General features: G+C 46.8%; 2 protein-coding genes across 3 annotated transcripts in view; one reads left to right on the forward strand and one right to left on the reverse strand.

The window, feature by feature from the left end:
* Dock1 (dedicator of cytokinesis 1) overlaps window positions 1-21,728 on the reverse strand; it is a 516,647-nt gene that overhangs the window by 230,004 nt on the left and 264,915 nt on the right.
* Insyn2a (inhibitory synaptic factor 2A) overlaps window positions 8,815-21,728 on the forward strand; it is a 57,944-nt gene continuing 45,030 nt past the window's right edge. Inside the window, exon 1 of one of the 2 annotated variants that reach the window (XM_052714778.1) lies at window positions 8,815-8,996. The gene's annotated coding sequence lies outside the window, so the exon portion shown is untranslated. The remainder of the gene's footprint in view (window positions 8,997-21,728) is intronic. The other variant, XM_052714777.1, reaches the window with a different exon arrangement.

Below are 21,728 nucleotides of genomic sequence, written 5' to 3' on the forward strand. Positions count from 1 at the left end.
CAACAATTTCATGTGACAATATTTACTCCACTGGGAAGGAGAGGAAAAGGTGTCATTAAAATTAATTATTTCGTTTTCATACTTGGATGCAGGGAAATAAAATAAATTTCAAAATATTTGATCTTCCACGAGAACTTCAGGGCCTAACATTATAGCCCAAGATATCTAATAAAAGAGTGATTTTATGTTTTCCCATGCTCATCAAGTGTAACCATATAACCCATGAGTGGAGAGACCTGAGCTCAGGACTGCCTATAAGATTTCATCACTTACAAATATGGGGAACTGAAGGAGCCCCCAGTGGCCACTGAGAACAACATCCATTTCAGTCTCCTAACTCACCCCTCCCCCTTCCCCATTTATTTATAAATTGCTTAACCTTAAGGAATTATTTTCAGTAGCCAATAAATTCTAAAACAAAACTTAGGGATTCATATCGAAACACACTCAGAATGAATCTGAATTAACTGCTGTCTTTACAGTGAGCAACAGGCCTTATATAAATGCACGGACGCATGCATGCATGCATGCACACATTCACATCTATGTACATGTGTACATCATACACTATAAAGCACACTGACTTTCAGGTTTCTTTGCTTAATCTACTGAAATACTTAGCCAATGGATGCTAAAAGAAAAGGCCTCCATTACCTGGGGAAAAAAAAAAGAAGCCCAAGAACCTGGACCCTTCCTAACTTTAAGATGTATGGAGGTTTGGAGGACCCCACTGAAGTTCTCTTGCAGTAAAAGGGCTGTGACAGCTGTGACAAAGGGGTTCAGAATCATATTTTAACTATCCATACTTCAAATTATTGACACTAGCTATTTACAAATGAAGAATGGTAGGCACCCTTTATCAGCATATTCCCATGCTATTGTTTGAATCCTGGGAGTAAAATTGCATGTAAAATGTGTTCATTGAAATGTTTGATTGTTGCTTTAGCTTAAAGGCACACTTGAACTAGCAGAAGAGCACTAAGATGTGAGGTCTACAGACACATGCTCCTTAAAGTGTAACACACCCACAGGTACCATGACCTGGATTATTAGGCTGAATGGAGAGATCTCTGGCCTGCAGTGCAGGAGGACTGTAGGAATGACCTGCTCACCTAATCCCCAAGAGTTCACAGTAATTAAAAAAAATGTTAATGAACAAATTAGAACTGAAAATCTGTGTGTGGACTTAGAGATCACCAAATACAAATAAATATTTACAAAAACATTCGTACTCTTCCAATGTGGACTTTGGCACTTAAAAACAAACGCCTTCCTTTTCCCATGCTTGGGAGCCACACTCCTTAGTAAACACAACACCCAAAGTCAGGTAATCAATTCCTAGACCCAAATTAGCAAAATAATTTATTACATTGAGTATAAAAATGTCAAGGGTGGGTAATTAGAATTATATGCACAGCAAGCTTCTGGAGGAGGAGGAGGAAGAGGAGGAGCAGGAGAAAGAAGAGCAGCAGGAGGTGGGTGCTGTCCAAATTGGCTGGGGCTCAGGGATGAAAGCAGGCAGGAATTCTGTATCATCAGTAAAGGCCACAGTAATAAAATATGACTTTATTACATGTGGCACAGACCATTTTTGAAGAAGGACTCTGTGGTGTATACAGAACATGTATGATGTGATGCATCATTTTAATAACTGTCATTCAAGGAAGACAATGTGTGCTCATGTCACTGAAATCATATGGGTGAAGCAGAGTGCTACCCAATTCACAGAGACCCTGATCTTCTGCTGATTCCATGCCTGGTTTCACTCTACAGTGCAAATGACAGGTACCGTGAGGGAAGGATGTCTAGCTAAGGAAGGAAAGGAAAACCTGGCCTGACTCTTACCAGCTTGCAGCAGATAGCTCAGCAAAGGCAAAAGACTTGACTGGGGGTCAGAGTATGTCCCAGGAGAGCACTGGGCCGCTCCCATGATGGCCTGAAGCAGTGCAGTTTGCTCAGGGCAAAGTATTCCTTAGGGCAGGCAAAAACCTCAGAGGGGATGACAATGGATACAGACATTCCTCACTCCTGAAAGATGCTCAGCCCAAGTCAAACTGCACGAGCTTACCATATATATTCTACAGGAACATCAAGGGCAGATAAAAATAAGGAATTGAGCAAAGCAGTTTGGCAATGTGCAGGACCTGCATTTGAGTCTAGGCTCCGGCACGTCCTAGCTGTGTGACCTTGGAGAAATGGCTTACCTTTTCTGATTAACATCTGTGGAAAGTTGGCCCCTATCTATTTCACAGCCTTCTCATGAGGACAAAAGCAGACAATACATGAAGTGCCAGGGCACAGTATGCTGCAGGCTCATAACCAGAGTGGAGGATCATACACATGTAGTAGGAAGAGCCTAAAGAAGCAAACAAAGGGAACAGGAGACTCCCATGGTCTTCTTCCTGTTCTCCTACCCTCTCCTGCAAGCCCGGGGAAGGCTGGGGACAAACAAGGACAAACCAGGAAACCCCTATGCCAGATGCTGCAAGACAAGTGCCACGTGGCTCTACTCTGACCTCAGGCCTCCGTGTCACGCCCCAAGCTGCCGCCCAGCCTCTGTCCGAGGACAGACCTCCAAAGGGAAAGCAGAGGACAGTGTTAGCAGAGTGGACTGGAAGACAGACACTGAAATTTGAGAGCAATTTTTATCCCTTTTTGACCCAGTTCTGGTTAAAGGTGTCATCTTTGGCCTGAGCAGATGAGCTGCTTTGGCAGTGATAGTAAACACTGAGAACGGCCCTGCAGCCAGCCACCCCTTGTAGCAAAAGGCTTGCTCCTCAGACTCGACAAGGATGGTGAGAAAACCCTGTTGCTATCATAGCACAGGCTGAACAGACGAGAGAGTCAGCCAAACAGCAATTGCAGACTTGCTTCCTTGGGGAGTCCTGAGGGTGGGGGCCATAGGGTGGCCAACCTAGAAGGGGAAGCCTGGGGTTGTTTTGAGGCAGGGTCTCACTCTGGAGCCCTGCATGCCTTGAACTCCTGCCCCAGCCTCCAGATAGCTGGAATTACAGTCATGAACCACCATGGCCAGCTGCCTGTGGGTCTGACGAGAGAACCCAGTGCATGGAGGTTTGGGAGAGTGCCAGGAGTCCATGCCCATTCCATCCTTTCTGAGCGAGCACAGCTGCTCCAGTTGCTAAGGGGAGGCTAGAGCCACTAACATCCTCTTTAAAAGGAAAAACATCTCATTTCCCTTGGAAAGTTCTATTTGCACTGATTAGTTTAGAAAACCTGGGATTTTAACCAGTCTTCAAGATGTTCAGCTTTCTCCAAACTAATTAGATTAGCGGCCGATAAAGCATCCCTAGTCTCTCATCTTGGAAGGAAAAGATGGGTGAAAGGAGCATCTGAAGGGGGCCAAGTGGCTCTCCTCCAGAAGGGTAAGATTTGGTGACCAGGACAATAGGTGGTTATGGGTAGGGAGCTTGACCTGGATGGAGACTCAAGCAAAACCCACGTCCAAAAGGAAGAAGGCAGGTGACATGCGAAGTGATTGAGGAGGGCAGCTCACCATTCTCCTGAGCTAAGGGGAGGCCTGGTCGCAATGCCTTTTGAACATTGTGCCTGTCTTGTTGTTGAAAGAGAAAGTAGAGCTTGCATGTGTTACTGCTCCCATCCAACAGGGGTTCATCAGTGTGAGCTCCATCTCACACTGTGAAGGGCACTGTGGGGTGACCATGTCTGCAGCTGCAGCCTCTGAGCTGGAGGGGGCAAACTGCTTACCGCAGACAGGCAGACAGTCCCACCTTGAGTCACTTGAGAACATTAAAGTAGAACGTGGGAAAATCATTCCCAAGTGAGCTCTGTCACAGGGGCATCTGAGAGTCAGGAGGGCCGAGGTTCAGTGGCAGCTTCCCTCAGAACTTTCTCACCTGCAGCTAAGCGTGCAGCGAGTCTGCAGAGCCCTTCCTGTCCCTTTCCCTTGGGTTTTGGCTTCAGTGATGAAAGCTCATCTCACTGATGAATAAGCCTCTTTATTTCAAGAGATGTATTATAAGGCATAGTGAGGATGCAGTAGCACCAGTCAGACAATATACAGTGAGATGAACAGACACCTGGCTTACACAGGTCAATGAATGTGCAAGGGGGTCCCCAGGCTCTGTGTCATTAGCCTCCAAAGGTAGCCACCAGCTTCATTCCAGGCACCAAAAACATCTTTCTTGGACTCCACTTGAATGAATCCTGTGATACATACTCTCTTTTTCTGTCTTTTCTTTTAAAAAAATGTATTTGCCTGCATGTATGTGTGTGGTGTGCACTGTATGCACACAATGCCCCCAGAGGCCAGAAGAGGGCATCAGAGTCCCTGGGACTGGAGTTAAAGACAAATGTGAGATGTGAGTGCTAGGAATCAAGTCCAGGTCTTTTGTAAGAGCAGCTAGTGCTCTTAACCACTTCTATCTCTCCAGCCAATTAGTGTTATACACCCTTGGTCTGCATGATGTTTCTGAAAGTCTTCTGGCCTCAGAAGGTAATAATTTTGTAGTGGTTGTTTCTAGATAATACTTCACATTTTGCCAGGACGAAGAAATTCCTACTCATTCACTTCTTAGTAGATATGTATGTTACTTTCTGTTTGGAATTAAAACTGCTCAGAAAATTCTGAAAAACACTCCATCCCCCTCCCCCACTGCAGTTTATCATACTATTGGCTTTGATTTTTTTTTTTTTTTTTTTGAGGCAGCGTTTTTGGTAGTCCAGGCTTTGCTTCCAATTTGCTATTTAACCAAGCATGACCTTGAACTTCTAATCCTCCGTCTCCACCTCTCAAGCACTCCTTTTGCATGTGTACACCACCACGTCTGGTTTCTGCAGGCTGAGGGTGGACCCTAGGGCTGTGCATGCTAGGCAAGTCCTCTATCAACCAAGCTACATCTTCTGGCCAATTAATTGGTTGGGAATTTCAAGATGTGCACACTTCCAGGAAGTCAAAGGAACAGACACTATCTGTTTGGGTTAGATAGTGTGAATTTCCTTCTAGTTTTATTCTCTGGATGACTCTGCCTGTGGGAAATCTCTTTTAAAATGACCATTTTCTTCATTGCAAGACTACCTTTTGTAGTGAAATTCTGAGGTAAAAAAATCTAAGAAACCAATTTATACCTAATTGATTCCTAAAATGAGTCCACTTTCTTTTTCTGCGGAAGCTGAACCTAAGGGCTCATTATAAACTCTTAATATATACATCTGTTCTGTCCACGCAAAGACCATGATGCAAAGGGTATCTGTGGACAGCAAGAAGGCCAGAGCTCCTTCCCTACAGACAGCCTGAATGCAAGACTTGCTTTAAGGATCTGAGCATGATGGTGCAGCAACCTTACCCAGATGGAATAAATTCATACCTGGTCAAAAGTCTAGTGAGACCTATTCTCATCAACATCTCAGTTTGTGATGGCGGACTTTGTGATGCAATAGGTAAATGGGGTTGTACAATTTAAAAAAAAAAAAGGAGGTGTATCAGTGGCTTGCTTATTACTGAGATGGAATTCACGACAAAAGCAACTTAAAGAGGAAGGATTTGTTTGCGCATGGTCTCAAGGAACAGTCCATCATGTTGGGGAAGGTTGGGTGGCAGGCTGCTCCAGGGTAGAAGGAGTTACATGGAAGCAGATGTACAGAGCTGGGACTTCTCAGACCTCCAGTAGGGGATGGGAAGCAAAACACAGCTAGAAACCTCAAGGACCACCCTCATACCCACGCCCCTGCAACCTATTCCCTCCAAGTAAGTTCCACCTGCCAAAGCACCCACAATTTCCCCAAACATCAGCAGCAGCTGGGGACCAAGTGAGGCATTTTACATCTAAACCAGGATAACAACAGACTTAGCAACAGCTGAAGTTACTGGCCCAGCCAAGGAACTCAGAGTATCGGTGGCTCAACTAGAGTCTTCCTCACAGGAGTGAGATTTCTAATCTGCCAGCTATGGCATCTCCTTCTCTCCTCCTCTAGGTATCCACTGCGGGGACCTTCACTGACATTGTCCCTGCAGACACCTTCTAACCAGCTCACAGTGCCACATGTGGCTGAGCACTGACCTCCTCTGCAGGCCTTTCTATCTGATTTTATTCATGGACCCCAAACCTCTAGTTTCCATTATCACTGTTCCCATTCCCACATTGCCTGGCAGCTTTATGGTGACATGATTAAGAAATAGAAAGTAGATTTTAATTTTATGGGTTTACAATAGGATTTACAGAAAGTTTCCTGGACACTGGACAGATTCCCCCAAGGCCAGAGTTGTAAGAGCGTATCTCTGAAGAGGCATTTCAGGCAGGAACCCTTTCCATCTGCTGTTACACAGCCCAAATCCTACACACATGCTTCTGGTCCCCATCTGGGCAGCAGGGTCTGTTCAGGTTTGCAGGCTGTCTTAAGGTTCGTATTGCTGTGATGAAACACCATGACCAAAGGGTTTATTTCACTCACAGTTCCATAGCACTGTTCATCATCAAAAGCTGTGAGGGCAGGAACCTAAGCAGGGCAAGAACCTGGAGGCAGGAGCTGATGCAGAGGCCATGGAGGGGTGCTGCTTACTGGCTTGCTCCTCATGGCTTGCTCAGCCTGCTTTCTTACAGAAACCAGAACCAGGAGCCTAGGGGTGGTCCCACCCATAATGGGCTGGGTCCTCCAGGATCAGTTGCTAATTAAGAAAATGCCTTATAGCTGATCTCACAGAGGCATTTTTCTCAGTTGAGGTTCCTTCCTTTCAGATAACTTCAGCTTGTGTCAGTTCATCATAAAATCAGCCAGCACACAGATCCCAATGGCCTCCTGGGCCAGAGAAGAAAAGGGGCTATCACTCAGAATTAGGGGAAATCTAGGTTCCAAGGGTCATTTTAAAGAGTGAACGAGACAGAGTCTCGATTCCCCAGGTTTGGCATTCCCTCCCTAACCATCAGGCCCAGCTAGATTATCAGAGAAGACCCTGAGCCTGCAGCTGAGTGTCCACAAAACCAGATACTCCAGTGGAGCTGGGGTAGGCACATAGCTGCAGGCTCAGGGTCCTTCTCTGATATCTAGCTGAGCCGGGTGGTACATTCTAGGAAACCTTCTCTTACCAGGATCTTGGGTCTGTAGCCCAAGGGATACTGAGAGAGACATGGAAAGGGAAGATATTTCAGAATATTTTCCTTCTGGAACATGTGGACATATGGCCTTACATAGAAAATACAGCACCTCATAGAAAGCCCCTTTAAAGAGCAGAGACTATATATAAAGCAGGGAGCTAGGTTCTATCAGCACACTACATGAGGATAGAGCAATGGAGAGCCCTGGAATACTAAGATGGGATACAGGGATAGAGGGATATATAGGAACAAGCAAGAACCTATCTCTTATCTGGCAAGGTGTGTGTGGGGGGGGTGGGAGTAGGGGGTGGATAAGTAAGAGCATTTCCCATCTGAATTCCCAATTCTCTGGCCAAAGCTAACACTATGCTCTGTCCTCTTGTAAACAGTGTGGCTACTCTCAAGTACGTCCTCGGTAGGGCTAGGAGACCTGCATCCAGGGATACTTAGTTCCAGTGCCTGCCACTCAGCCCTGCTAGGCATCAGGGAGCCCGCAGCTAAGAGCTCCCAAGACCAGATCACTCTGGTGGAGCTGGCGGTAAGTGATGGGAGTTGTTCTTGGTTCATGCTAGAGAAATCCCTTCCCCAGGTGTAGTTAATTTTGATCAAAACAAACACAACTCCTACCTCCCCTCACTGCCTCTGCAGAGGGAGAGGGACAGAGGAACTAGGAAGTCCAGATGAGGGGGTAGTAGAAATGTCCCCCAAATTGTAAAATATGTCCCCAAATTGTCAGCATGCAAGAGACCTGGCAGGAAGGCAGGCACTCTCTACCTTATCCCCTAGGCCACTAAACAGGTTTGCCTTCCAGTTCTTATTTGAAGGCTGGACTCCTGGTTGATCAGACATAGAAATGCAGAAGGGCAACCCTAACCGCCAACCTCTCCAAAGACAGATCTGCAGGTGAGGGAGCAGGCGCCTTGTCCCCATGCCCACTCCCACCTAGGGAATTAGCCGTCCAGCAGAGGTAGGTTGGTTGACAATTCAGAAAGCCATCAAGCGGGGTCTCCTGAAGACAGTCTAGTCTGCTCCTGAGGGAGAAATCAAGAGGGCCCCCGCGCCTGCCTGCAGCTCCTGAGGTGGCTCCGGGGTAGACTCAACAAGTTCCAGGGGCCGCGCAGCGCCGCCTGCAGCCCAGAACCCCAGGATGTGGCAGTGGAGCTCCGCGCGCAGGCGGCAGCCAGCGGCTGCTTCCAGCACCTCCTCCTTCTCCTCCTCCTCCTCCTTCTGCCCGCGATCCGGCTCCGGCTGGAGGGGCTCCTCCACGCGCCGGGCCCCCGCCCCACGCACGCGGCCCGGCCCGCCCCCGCCCCACCCCCGCCCCACGGGCCCCGGGGCTCCGCCCGCCTCGGTGGCAGGCGAGCGCACAGGCGGCTGGCGCGCAGCTCCGGGCGCCCTCTCTTCAGTCCTCTGGCCGCCCGGTTCCACAGAGTGGCCGGGACCTGGAGCGGCGGCCAGGACTCCCTTCCCGCTCCCTCCCCCTCTCCGCCCCCTCCGCCCGGCCCGACTCCCGGATCTCGCCGAAGACAATTGCAGTAAATGAGGACATCTGAGGAGCACGGAGCCGGGTGGCTGTGGCTCGCTCCGCCGCGCCGCGATCGGGCGAGCGCGCGGGCGTCCCCGGAGCCGGCCGAGCCACTGCCTCCCCGCGCGCGTCGCTGAGCAGGAGCCGGAGAGACTCGAGCTGCGGCGCGGGGGCCGGGCGGGCCGGGCGGGCCGGGCCCGTGGCAGTGGAGGGGGCGGGCGGCGGGCACGCAGCTGGCCAAGTCCCCGAAGCCGAGCCTCCTTCGGCGCGAGCCCGGCGATCCTTGCCGTGGATGCTCTGCCCGGAGTGCTCCGTGCCGCGCCAGGCTTGCCAGGGTCCGCGGCAAGACATGCCCGAGCCAGGCGCTGCACCGACCTCCACTTATCAGTAAGCAGCCAAAGGTAAGCGGAGCCCAGCATGCCCTCCTCACCGCCCCAGAGCTCGGTGTACTTGACCACAGGCAGATAGGCGCAGACCCTGGCTCGTGCGCACGCACTCGCCCCTAAACCTGCTTTGCCTGGGTCTGGGATGGGAGGACCCGGTGACGGGCAGGGGCGGGGGTGGGGGGCGAGGTTACACAACTGCACCTGGCAGGACCCTTTCGCCCAGGGGTATCTGGCAACTTTGGCGACAGCCTGGGAGGAGCGGGAATGTGATGTCTGTTCTAGACAAACGCCACAGCCTTGTGAGCACAGGGCATCCTTGGCCAGGCAGAACTGGGCAGGAGGGGGGTGAGGGGCTCTGGGGACGACCATCTCTCTGGAACGTTCGAGGTTTTGAAAGTATTATCCAAACTAAAGCGAACTGCCAAGTACAGTATAGCCGATTAACTTCAGGGAGATAGGGGGATAAGTCTGAGCAGAGGGGCCCTGCCGCCTGCCGTTGAGCAGAGACTGAAGCAGGAGCGAAGGCAAAAATGCCCACGTGAAATGTTGGTCTCCTCTCTTGCTTACTGGTATTGGCACCTTCTCCGGGCTGCGGGCTGGGGTCTGCACCCGCTGAGCTTCTGCATGTCTGGCATCCTATGTCTGACCTGCACAAGCGTGGGAAACCAACCGATGCTGCAGAACCTAGGGACTAGGGAGGGCCAGAGAGAGGACGGAACACGGGCCAACCCCGAGCAGAGGCAGAGACTAGAGCCCAAAGTCAAGAACAAGACTCTCTGCATCGTGCTTGTTCATGCTCGGGGTTCCAGGCTAGTGTCTCGACTGCTTGAAAGAAGAGCCTCTCCTTGTGACCTCAACATTCTACTACCCTGAAAATATGCCACAAGGAGATGGAGCCAGCCAGTGATAAAAGGATGCCAGGCGTGGGGGAGGAAAGGCGCCCCTGGAGTAAATAAGGGAGAAAATGGGTGCTTTCCACTCTCTGCAGACGAGGGCTCAGGTCCCCTCCCCTCTCTTGGTGCAGGTCTGGGGCTGGGGGGACTGGCTGCCCTCTTGGGCTTATGAGCTAGAAGCAGTAGTAGAAGCAGTTTAATTTGACCTTGTCTGCATGGGCGCTGAAATTCTGCCGAAGCATCCCGAGGTGAAACTGGCAAGAGTGAGAAGGAACTTTGGGCAAGCCCTGCCTTGGCTAAGAACCTAGGAGATCATTTCAGAGCACCAAGGCAAGGGCTAACACAGGGTTGAGGTCAGCAGCTTGAAGGTTTCCTCTTGGAAAACGACTTGCTGGGGGTTACTTTTTCACAACCTGACCAGGGCGCACAGTCAAGGTTACAGGGCTAGGGACTTGATTAAAAATACCATTCAAATCATAAAGCCTCGATCCCCCCCCCCCCCACGAGTAGCTCATAAATAAAAAGGATACCGCCTTATGAAGCTCATGGTAAAGGCTGAACAGACAGTAATCATTTCACTCCGCAGAGGCGGAACATGCTGGCTTTTACTATTCATGGTGTGCTATTTCTTACATTCACATCCTGTTGAATGTTACTTTTCAAAGTTCATATTTATCTTTGCATTTTTTTGCAACAAGATTAGCAAGCGTTCACAAAACAGCTCAAAGGAAAAAATGTAAGTCCTGACATCTGCATACCTCACCAGATATTAATAATTTACTGTCCGTGTTTACTACTTCCATGAGAGGGTACCGCTCTTCAGAATGGGTTTATCAGAGTTGAATTTGTTAGGGAGGGAGCCTAGCAGAGCTGTCATATCACATGATTTGGTATAAATTATGGGAGCTACAGAGAGTTTGATTTTCTTCATTAAATCCATCTTCTCCTTTAAAAGGTAGAGTGAATCAATTTATTTTTTAAAATCCGATGCAAAGGCTCCTCTTTAAAGATAGGATGTCCTTGAAAAGCAAAGAATGTCTTAAAATGACAACAGTTGCCATGACTTTCTGTTTTATTATCATGATTAAGACACTGGGGCTTTGATATAAATCAGATCCATTATCCCATCAAGAAACATAACTAGTGGTTAAGAAGCAGGCTAATAAGGCAAGTACTAGAAAACTCCATATGAGCCTTCAGGGAGGCTCTCTGAAAATCCAGTCACCCTATTACCTCAGTTTACCACAGAGCTCCTGTGCTGTCACTGTTATTTTGCACCATGAAAGAAAAGGCAATTTTTGACTTCTGTTTTCCTTTTGTAGATAAAAATTTTAGGAGCTACATAAATAAATGAAAGACCCCCCCCTTCTCCGAGGAAGACCCCTGCACAGTAGAGTTCACAGAAAATAAAGAGGAGGCTGAGACATACCAGGCTATCTCAGTAGAGGCCAGGTACTTATCCACATCACCAGATATCTGTATCCTCTCTTTTGCTCCATTGCATGGCCATCTAACTGAGAGAGACAGCCACCGAACTCCCTTGTAGAAGCAGATTACTTACGTTGGGGCCAGGCTGCTTCTCAGACAATAATGTTCAAAAATGATCGGAGGCATAGCACAGCACCGTGCAGCAGTTCTGAGGATAGGCCTTGCCGTAGAAGGGCAGTAAGTGGGGTCACCAAAGGCTTTAATTCTAACACTCTAGACCAACCCACCAGACACCTAAGCAAGTGCATGCCAGGGATGCTGTTAACAGATCATCTGGGACACCATACCGATTATACAGAATGGTAGTGGCTCTCATTCTCCTGGGAATGAAAGGCCATAAGGACTTCCCAATGCAAGAAGGCCTGCTTTTCATAGAACCTTCGTAAATGTGACAGCCACGTTCATCACCCTACCCTTTGTAATTCCAGAGACTGGCATTCTCCAACCCCAAATTAGCTGACATAATTTATGATGTGGAACCTTCATGTTTGATTTTAATATTTCAGAACATTATGGAGTGGCTTCAATATTTTAAAGCAAAATTTAATATGATTGATATGACATGACAACACACATATCTCCAAGATGTTCAGAGAAGCCTTTACCCAAACTTAAATTAAGCTATCTTTATGTAAATACAGTAAAACATCATGACCTTTAATCAGTTGATTTAAAAAAAAAGTGTTTATCTTATACATTGAGGATGGAATACAAATTTGTACAAGTTACAGTGGCCCTGGCAAATTCAGATAAACAAGTATTTGGACGACATTGCATACTAAGCAGTACGGCATTCAAGGTTTAGGTTTGAACTTCTCAACCATGTCTGAGGATGTAACCGTTTCATCCCCTGAAGGCATAGAAGGCATGGAGGTGTCTCCAGGCAACCAAGATCCTGGTTTCAGATTAAGAAATACTGGAACTTCAGAGACATCTCCTGGTTGCTCAGTCACCTGGGTCCTAAGTCATCAAGATATTCAGCTTGAACTGGAGACTCAGTTCAAGCTGGGCATGAGAGAAACATGAACTTGAATATGGAGAAAGTAGAAATGGTTGACAAGAAAGAGTTGCATTTCTAAATTACTCTATAAACCTTTTGGATAGTGTACCACTTCATGGGGATTTGGAAAGAGTTCTCTCCGAAATAATCATTTGGATATTGGTTTTGTAGAGTATGGAGCAGATGATTTCAAGTACTGCATATTCATAGACGTGTCCAGTGGCCGCATCATCCTGGGATTAGGAAGGCTGAGAAAGAAAAGGCTGGAGACAGGCTCACCCGTGCAGAGGGAACAGTCACAGAAGTTCTGCTATTTTAACAAAGGAAGTGAAGAAGCAATAAAAACAAACAATAGTGATCCTACCAGCATGTCAAAATGGCCCTTCAGGTTTGCAGTGGAGTTACTATGGAAAATTCCAGTTCAGCCTTTGATAATCTAGCCTAGGGCATAAAATGAAAGCAGTAAACTATGGACCAGGAGTGGTGGGAGAGAAAGCTGCAGAATGCCGAAGGCATAATAAGCAGCTTTGCAAATGAAAGTTGATTTCTCTCCACTTCAGTGACCCGGAGAAGCAACAGGGCAGGCTGATGTTGGGGCCCTTCTGTCAGCTGCTGTGAAGAGGAAAGTCTCTGAGGAACAGCAGACCCATTGCTAACTTCGTGTTTCTAGTCCATTCCCTCAAGTAACATGGGTCCCTACACATTGTTCCTGGGAGGTATCCTAAACCGGGCAACTGTCGCATTGTAAAATCTCTTCCACGTGTTTTTAGTGGTTAGATTCTGGACAGCCCATAGCATCTCCTTCTTGCCTCATGAGATCTGGGGCTTTTTCTGGTGCTTTTAGCAGTCTTGGAAATTCACTGGTACTGTAAAGACCAGACTCTTAGAAGAGGGTGGACATGGGCAAGGTAGACAGAGAAGCAGGTGGCAGCTAGGAACCTAGGCAATGGAGGAAGAGATTCCAAGACTGGAAGAAAGGCCTTCAAGGAATTTGGCTCCAGCAGGAAAAGAAGAGGTGACTAGGGATGTGGCAAATATGCAAACACATCTAGACTCACAAGAGAGACTCAGGATGGAAGGTTCAGGTGTGAGTGACTCCATGGCTGACATCGTGTGAGGTGAAGAAAGGATCCTGGGCCCAGCACACAGAGACCCAGGGCTTAGGCCCAGTGGGTGCTGGAGTGACAGGAAGAGACTCAGAGGGGACGGATGAGGAGTGACATTTGGCAAAGGTTTGAGTTGTAGCATCACAGGGTGACCAGACACAGTTTGAAGCCACTTTGAGAAGGAAGCAGAAGGGCAAGGCGGGTATCACAGGATGCTTTCAACAAGAATGTGTGTTATGAGAAGAGGAAGTGTTGATATCCAGACAGAAAGCAGAGAAAAGGAACCGGAGCCCAGCTGAGAAGGTGCTTTGAGTGAGAATTGACTAGTGTCAAAGGTGACTGGTAGCACTGGGGTTGGATAGAGAGGGGGTGAGCTAGGACCAACATCTTCAACAGTGGAATCCTGTAACATGGCAGCCAGTAGAGGAAGGATTAAAGTTCTACCCAGGGGATGAGTGATTCTAATGAAAACCTGAGGCTGGGAGCCAGCTGGGAAAAGATATGGTGATTCCCTGGAATTTGAGTCTGGGTTTTCAATTGGCAATATTACTTGAAAAGTGGAGGGTTGGTTTTATTTGTTTGTTTAAAATCATTTCTTCTAACCTCAAGTATCGAGAATGCTTTCAAAGAGGGGAGAGTGGACGGATGGGTCCTGGAGACTCACAACTCAGAGATCCTTAAAGGAAGAAACACTGTACTATCTAGTAACAGGTGCTCAATGAATATTTAATGAGGCTATTAACAGTAAACCTAGTCAGTCATTTCACTGGAAATTCAGGGAATCCTGGCTGGAAGCAACTCTTCCTGACTTTTTTTTTTTTTTTTTTTAAAGAGGACAAAACTTCCCAGCCGGGCGGTGGTGACGCACGCCTTTAATCCCAGCACACGGGAGGCAGAGGCAGGCGGATCTCTGTGAGTTCGAGGCCAGCCTGGTCTACAGAGCGAGATCCAGGAAAGGCGCAAAGCTACACAGAGAAACCCTGTCTCAAAAAAACCAAAAAAAAAAAAAAAAAAAAAAAAAAAACCACACTTCCCAATGGAAGGTGGTAAAGGAGAGCGTGCTTGCAGGTGGACAGTTGGTCCTTATATCTAACCCCACTGTTTAGAAAAGGAACGGAGCCAACGGGCTGGATTTCCTCTGCCCAGCTCACACTCAGGATCTTCTCTGTTAAAAATCCACTTGGGTAGGGATTGAGTTTTTAAAGGAAGAATGCCTTTGAACTGACTAACCTTGAGAAACAAACAGGAGGAAGACAGAGGCTAGCTCCCTGCTTTCATGTAGATGAAAGCTCTTACAGCCAAGAGCTGACATTCCAAGTCCAAGGGAATTTGTGCTGGAGTTCTCCCAGCTTGGAGAGTTCACTGGGCCAGGCTAAGACACCCAGAGTCTGTCTTTGGACCTTTAACCTTGCATCTCAGTTTGACACTGTGACACCAGCTTCCTTCTCCTCTGCGCCAGACCCATCTACGTATTACTACTGTTTTAAAAAGTCTGTACAGTTTTAAGAGTAGTACAAGTAGATCTCTCTCTCCCCTGTCTTCCCCTTGACACCACCAACACAGAGGGCTGCATTCCCCTGATGATGAATGACTCCCACAGCTGGAACCCTGTGTCCAGGATTTAGTGCCCCAAGAGTTCCTGGTACTCTGCAGGTGGAAGCATGGGGAGGTGGAAACTTTGAGGGCTCCCAGCTTCTTACTTTGAACTTCGAGCTTCTGTTTCACTTCTCAGGGCCGTTTAAGAGTGCAGTGTTACGACTTCTCCCAGTCAGTTGTGTGTGCCTGTTTGAATAGTGGTGGTTAGTGCTATGGCCTCACTAAATTTGTGCCTTCATTCAATTTAATTTTGCCTTGGTATTTGTATTTCTCTTTGTATGTATTGTATTAACTCTCCTTTGAGTACATCTCTGTTTACTGTGTCTATCAGGTTCACTGATGTGGCAAATTTACCCAGAGTTATGCAGAGTGATGACATCACTGAATCTGTGCAAATATGATCCCATCTTACGCAGCAGGGATGACGCCCCATGACCCTCTATGGAATGTGATCAAGTGCTAGCACCGACACACACACATTAATAATAAATAAAAATTTTTAAATTAAAAAAAATGAAGTAGAAGATATCAAGCAGTTGGGGAAGAAAATAACAGAAGGCACAAGCTAGTGGTTTAACTTCATAAATGCACTATCAGAATGACCTGAGGAAGCCAGGGATGGTGGTGCATCTCTTTAATCCCAGCGCTGAGGGTTCTCAGGCAGGTGGATCTCTATGCATTCGAAACCAGCCTAGTCAATCAAAGCAAGCTCCAGAATGGCCAAAGCTACATAGTAAGATCCTGTCTCAAAAACAAAACAGAAACCAATATATATAAATATATATATATATATAATATATATATATATATACTTATATATTTTATATATATATAAAATAGTCTGAGGAGTTTAAAAATATATAATGCTTCCCAGTCTCTACCCTCCAGGGTAGGGATGGGGACTAAATATATAGTCTCTTTCTTCTTTTATAATACTCAGCTCTTAACCCAAAGTGTGCCATTGCAGAGAGCAAGTCCAGGGATCAGCCCTTAGGAAAAAGGCATGCTCTTTTCCTTCTGTGGGAGGACAGACACCCTCAGGCTTTGTTCTCCTACCAAGCCAGACTGCTCATTTTAAACACACACACACACACACACACACACACACACACACACACACACACACACACACACGACAAGGGTCCACCTCATCATCACTCAGGTCCTCCTCCAAGGAAAGCTTCAAGAAGAGCAATAGGGAGTAGGGCCACTGAAGGACTGGGTGAGATCTACATTTCCCTTGGATTCTGAAGTCTGCATGGAGTCCTCACACTGTCAGACTATCAGTACCTCTCACTGCCCGCCTTGTGCTCAGGGACTACACTGTTGTTCTGTCTTCTTGCCGTGCTCTTTGTAAAATACCACGGCACCTGCACCGTGGAGGGCTGTAGATGGAGGCAAACACAGGGATATCAGCTTGGCCTCCCCGCTAGACTGACACTTGAGCTTTCTGTATGTGGAGAATGCTATACCCAGATGCCTGCCCTCGCCTTGATTCTGCCCCAGAATTATGTGTCAAGTTCCATTCTGGGTTGATGCAACTCTAACCAAGCTGCCAAAAACCTGACAGTGAGGCTGAAGGCCACTCAAGCTCTCTGTATCTCCTTTAAGTACAGAGCAAACAAAACACCATAATTCAACTGCCCCATCATTACCGAGTGCCCCTTCTTCTGTCAGGATGTGCCTGTCTCTGTCCACCAATGTGTCTTTCCACTCCTTGCTCTTTGTCATTCTATGTATGTTTTTCTGGCCTGCCATCCACACATTCATCTTAGTAGATAATTAATGGTAGAGAGTAATTACATTCCTAAGGACTGATGGTACTTAGTGAGTAAAAATTTACATCCACAGGTCACATACAAGGTGTGGAAAATGAATGTGATTCCATCCAGACTTTGATGTGCCTCTGGGGCACCAAAGTCCACTGTTGTGCTTTGGACCCTACAGTGTTGTTCGCCACTCAGAGGTCAAGGGTGCCTCCTCTATAGCCAGTTAGAATGCTGGGATTATGAAAGATGTTATGCTCTGAAATTTGTATATGACTCCAAGCCATTGAGATGTATGAATTAAATTCTTAATTTATTTGGCAACTACATCATATTCCTAAGAAGGCAGTTGGAAATCATCAGAACAAATCTATTGTAAGTCAAAATGGCTGCAAGGAATATGTCATCAAGTTCCTGCTATGCTTCATAATTAAATGCAAAACTTGCCCCATTCATAGACCATCTCCTTATTCTCGTGAGTATGCATGCCATCTCTTTCTCTTGCATCAGCAGGAAAAAAAAAATGTTGCATAACTCCAGGTAGTGGTTTCTTCAAACTTAATAAAAACTTGTCCTTTCTCTTATTCCTACCCAGGGTTTATTACACAGTCAAGATCTCCAGGGAAAGTAGACAGAATCCCTGGAAATTACTAATACTGCATACTCATCCAAAGGCTCTTTGACCGGATCATGGGAAGGGCTTCTGCTCCAAGGATGACATATATTTATATTCTCAAATCAGTCAGCAAGTATTGAAGGATGGCTGGGCACAGGGCAGGGAAGTTGCTCAGTAGGGCTTGTCCAAACACTTAGGCTTAGGAGAAAGCACAGTTGGATGCCTCCTGCATGCTTTCAGGTGCAACTGCCCACATTCTCAAGATCACTCTCAGCAACTTGCCCCTAGTACCTCCAAGGGAGGGTCCATTGAGCATGTCACTCCCTGCTGGATGACATATTGCTGAGGATGTCATCTCATTGTTTTACATGTGCCCAGCACCCAGTTGGTACCTAGTTTTACCTTGGACATACAGTTGCCTGAAATAGCCCGAAGAAGCAAGACAAAGTCTATGGCATCTAAAAGCAGTGAGCCTTGAGTGGAAAATGAGACTCAGCCCTGGAAAGTGAGCCAAGGGAGGAAATGATGCACAGCAGGAATGACCACAGTGTGTTCTAGAGATGGTGTGGGGATGTTAGAACTCCACTGTTGTGGATTCTTGAGTAGTGACGAGAAGGAAGAGCCTAGACTAGGGTAGGAAAGAGTAAAGAAGCCTTTAAAGACAACAAGGATTTCTACTCAACTGGGCTCTGCTGAGAGGAGAGGCCCATTCACTTACATCTCCACAGACAGGCATGGGGAGTAAGAATGGCAGGCAGACCCCAGGAGAGGTACAAAGATGAAGATGAGGAAGAGGAAGGTATGGAAGGGACGTCAACAGAGAAGCAACAGCACAGAAACATAAAAGTTAGTGGGGGATGCTTTGGGGCTATGCAGGATTGAACTGAAGAGATCAAACTTAGCCGCAAAATTTGCTGGAAGATGGTACAGCAATCCAAGCCGGGGGGGGGGGGGGGGTGGCAGGCAAGCCAGGTCTAGAGGCCGCCTCTAAGACCTTTGTCCAAGTGCAGTGGAGGTAACAATGACAGCTGTGTTCTAGGCTGAAGATGGACCACACTAACCACCTCTTAAGAAGCACCACAGGGCCTGTTCCATGCCATAGGGACATTGCTAAGGTCCATGCACCTGGGAGACCTACCTTCAAAGTGAAGACAGAACATGTGAGGGATGCAGCAGCTAATTTTTGATATGAATATAAAGGATGACAGTTCATTGTTGCTGCTGGTCAAGAACGAAAATAATCAACTGACCTCTATATAAAAGAAGAGAAAAATACCAGAATTTATGACAGATGAGATTTTAATGAAAAAATTATGACAACTACTGGGGTGGCCCAATCTTAAAAATGTACAACATGCAGGCAATTTTTTATTCTCTCTCTATTGCCCACTACTAGCCATAACCTGTTCCTTTTCTTTCTTTCAATTTTGTTTTGTTTTGTTTTTGTTTTTTTCAAGATAAGGTTTCTCTGTGTAACCCAGGCTGTCCTGGAATTTGATCTTTAGACCAGGCTGGCCTCAAACTGCCTGCCTCTGACTCCCTAGTGCTAGGATTAAAGGCATGTGCCACCATGCCCAACTTGCACTTACTTTTTTAGCACTGAAACTTGGCCCTTTTGCAGACCTGCAATAAATAACTGTCAGTCATTCTGATCAGAGTATTTCTTCAGTTTCCATATCCCAAGCAATTAACTATGCACACTCTCTGACTAACTTAAGCCTCCCCCTCTGTGTGTGTGTGTGTGTGTGTGTGTGTGTGTGTGTGTGTGTGTGTGTGTGTGTGTGTTTGTGTTTCTGGGATCAGTTATACATACAAGTATAGGCAGTCATGCAAATGTGTGCATGTGCATGTCAAGTTAAAGGTCATCCTCAGGAGCCATCCACGTTGTTTTTGAGATGTGGTCTCTTGTCTATCAGGAGGGGCAGCCCCAGGGATCTGCTTGTCTGCAGTTCCCCAGTGCCGGCATTAGAAACCCACACACCACTCCTGGCTTTTTTTACATTTGTTGGAAGATCAGACTCAGGCCCTTGAAAGCACTTTACCAACTAAGCCATCTCCCAGCACTTAAGTCTTGTTTAAACTGACAAAACAGTCTTCAGGGTAGTGAGCAATTTCTGAGGTCACCCTGATGGTCAGTCCTCAGATTCAGTGGAAAGAAGAAGAAAACAGCTCCCCTGTTCTAGACTGTGAGTTACTCCAAATTAAAACACCCTCTAACATTTGTAGCCCACATGTCAAAAAGGCCTTCAGAATTCAAAGCAGGGTATCTTTCCACATTAGACCTTGGTCAAGGAAAAGTATGAGTGCTGGCCAGGTCACAGACACTACAGCTCTGTGCAGCCAGGGAACCGTCCACATGCATTCCTGGGACAGGCCATTTTCTCTACATTCAGCAATCAGCTTATAAATAGAAGCCGATTAAAGGAAGCACTCATGGCTCTTTCTTCTTGGCTTAGCTGCTTCTGCTATGAACCCAGACCTATTCAACATCCTGGCCAAACCAAGGAGAATATAGGGGTTAGGATCCTTTTGAGGCTAAGAGATAGAGACTTGCATGGCCTTGCCAGAAAGACAGATTGTATCTTCAATTATAAATGACTTCTGTTGTACATGGTGGTTACTTCTATACCAAAATCCTGCCCTGGACGTCCCAGGACGTCTCAGTGTCCTGAGATGGAAGTGAAATGTAGCAGGAAATGTGAGCAGGTTCTGCTCACATAAGGCAGTGTGGGGGAAAGGAAGGAAAAGTCAGTATTCAAGTTTGAGGTTCCAATGAATCAAGAGTTAACAAGTGCTGTGCACTGGGGCTAGGGAGATGGTTTGCTGGGTAAACTGTCTGCAGCACAAGCATGGAGAATCTGAGTTTTAATCACCAGCACTCATGTTTTTGGTTTGTTTTGGTTTTGTTTTAAGATGCCAGGTGGAGCAGTACATCCAGCCCTCTGTTGGGAGAGACAGGTAGATCTGGGTCTTGCTGGCCAGTCAGTCCAGGCTCAGTGAGAGACCCTAACTGGGAAAAAGTAAGGTAGAAGAAAAACTTAAAGAAAACATCCTAACATCAACTGTCTTCTTCCACACAGGCCCACAGGGACACACAGACCTAGGGAAGGACACACACACACACACACACACCCCTTCAAAAAAGTTTGGATTTAACATAATTAAGGCAAAAGACTCTCCAAGTCTAGCCCAGTACACATGCACCTAGTTTTATGGAAAGAAGAATCCAAATAGACCTAAGAAAGGGAGGCCACACTTTAGTGTTTCACGAACTCTGAAAAGCTCCAACCTCTGATGAGCTTCACATGACAATCTGATGAGCTCTTCATTATCTAGAACCTCTAGGGAAAGTAGGGTGTCTGCTACAGTAGTGAAATGAATCCATGAGCCACATTCAGAACCACTGCCCCACACCTTGCCTTCTCGGGACTGGGATGCCCATGGGGGATTTGCAAGGACAAGAAAATGGGTTCCTTTTCCAAAGCTGACTGAACCTGGGGTTGCACAGGTGGAACCTGGTCTACGTAATTCTAGGCCACTAATGATTGTCAAGTTAACTGTTGCTAATGAGATAGGGGGGGCTGTGTTTTTTTTTTTTTTTGATGGACATAACACCCCGTTTGGAGGAGGCAGAGTTCCCAGCTGATTTTTCACAAACCTCATAAAATTCTGCTAATTCCTTTCTGCTAGCTTAGATTCCATTTGGATAGTGGATAACAAAAGTTACGGTCTTTTTTAGTGAAGACGAAAGTCTGCTTCCTTGAAGAGGGCCATTTTCTAGTTCTTCTAGAGGTTCTCAACCTTCCTAATGCTGTGACCCTTTAATATAGTTCCTCATGTTGTGGTGACCCCCAGCCACAAAATCATTTTCATTGCTACTCCATAAGTGTAATTTTTCTACTGCTATGAATCATAATGTAAATATCTGTGTTTTCTGATGGTCTTGGGTGACCTCTGTGAAAGGGTTGTTCTACTCCCAAAGGGGTCAAAACTCACAGATTGAGAACCACTGTTCTGAAGCCTCCACATCAAATCCAAAGTGGATGAAGTACATAAATCATGCCTTTCTGCCCTCTCACTGTGAGCAGGACAGTGTGTGTCCATGACAGCAGTGGTTTGTAGGGTTGGAGTGACTTTTCCAAGGCTCCCTCTTGATGAGATATGTGTTTTAATGGCACAGATAAGAGCAAACCAGAGCCCTAGTTCAAAAGGGATTTCTTCTGCCTCACAGTCTACATTTTACCTCAAAAAGTATCCCTATTCCCAATTTCAGACTAGAGAG

The sequence above is a fragment of the Peromyscus californicus genome, unplaced genomic scaffold (assembly GCF_007827085.1).
Source record: "Peromyscus californicus insignis strain IS unplaced genomic scaffold, ASM782708v3 Scaffold_4__1_contigs__length_199733344, whole genome shotgun sequence".
Taxonomy (NCBI): Eukaryota; Metazoa; Chordata; class Mammalia; order Rodentia; family Cricetidae; genus Peromyscus; species Peromyscus californicus.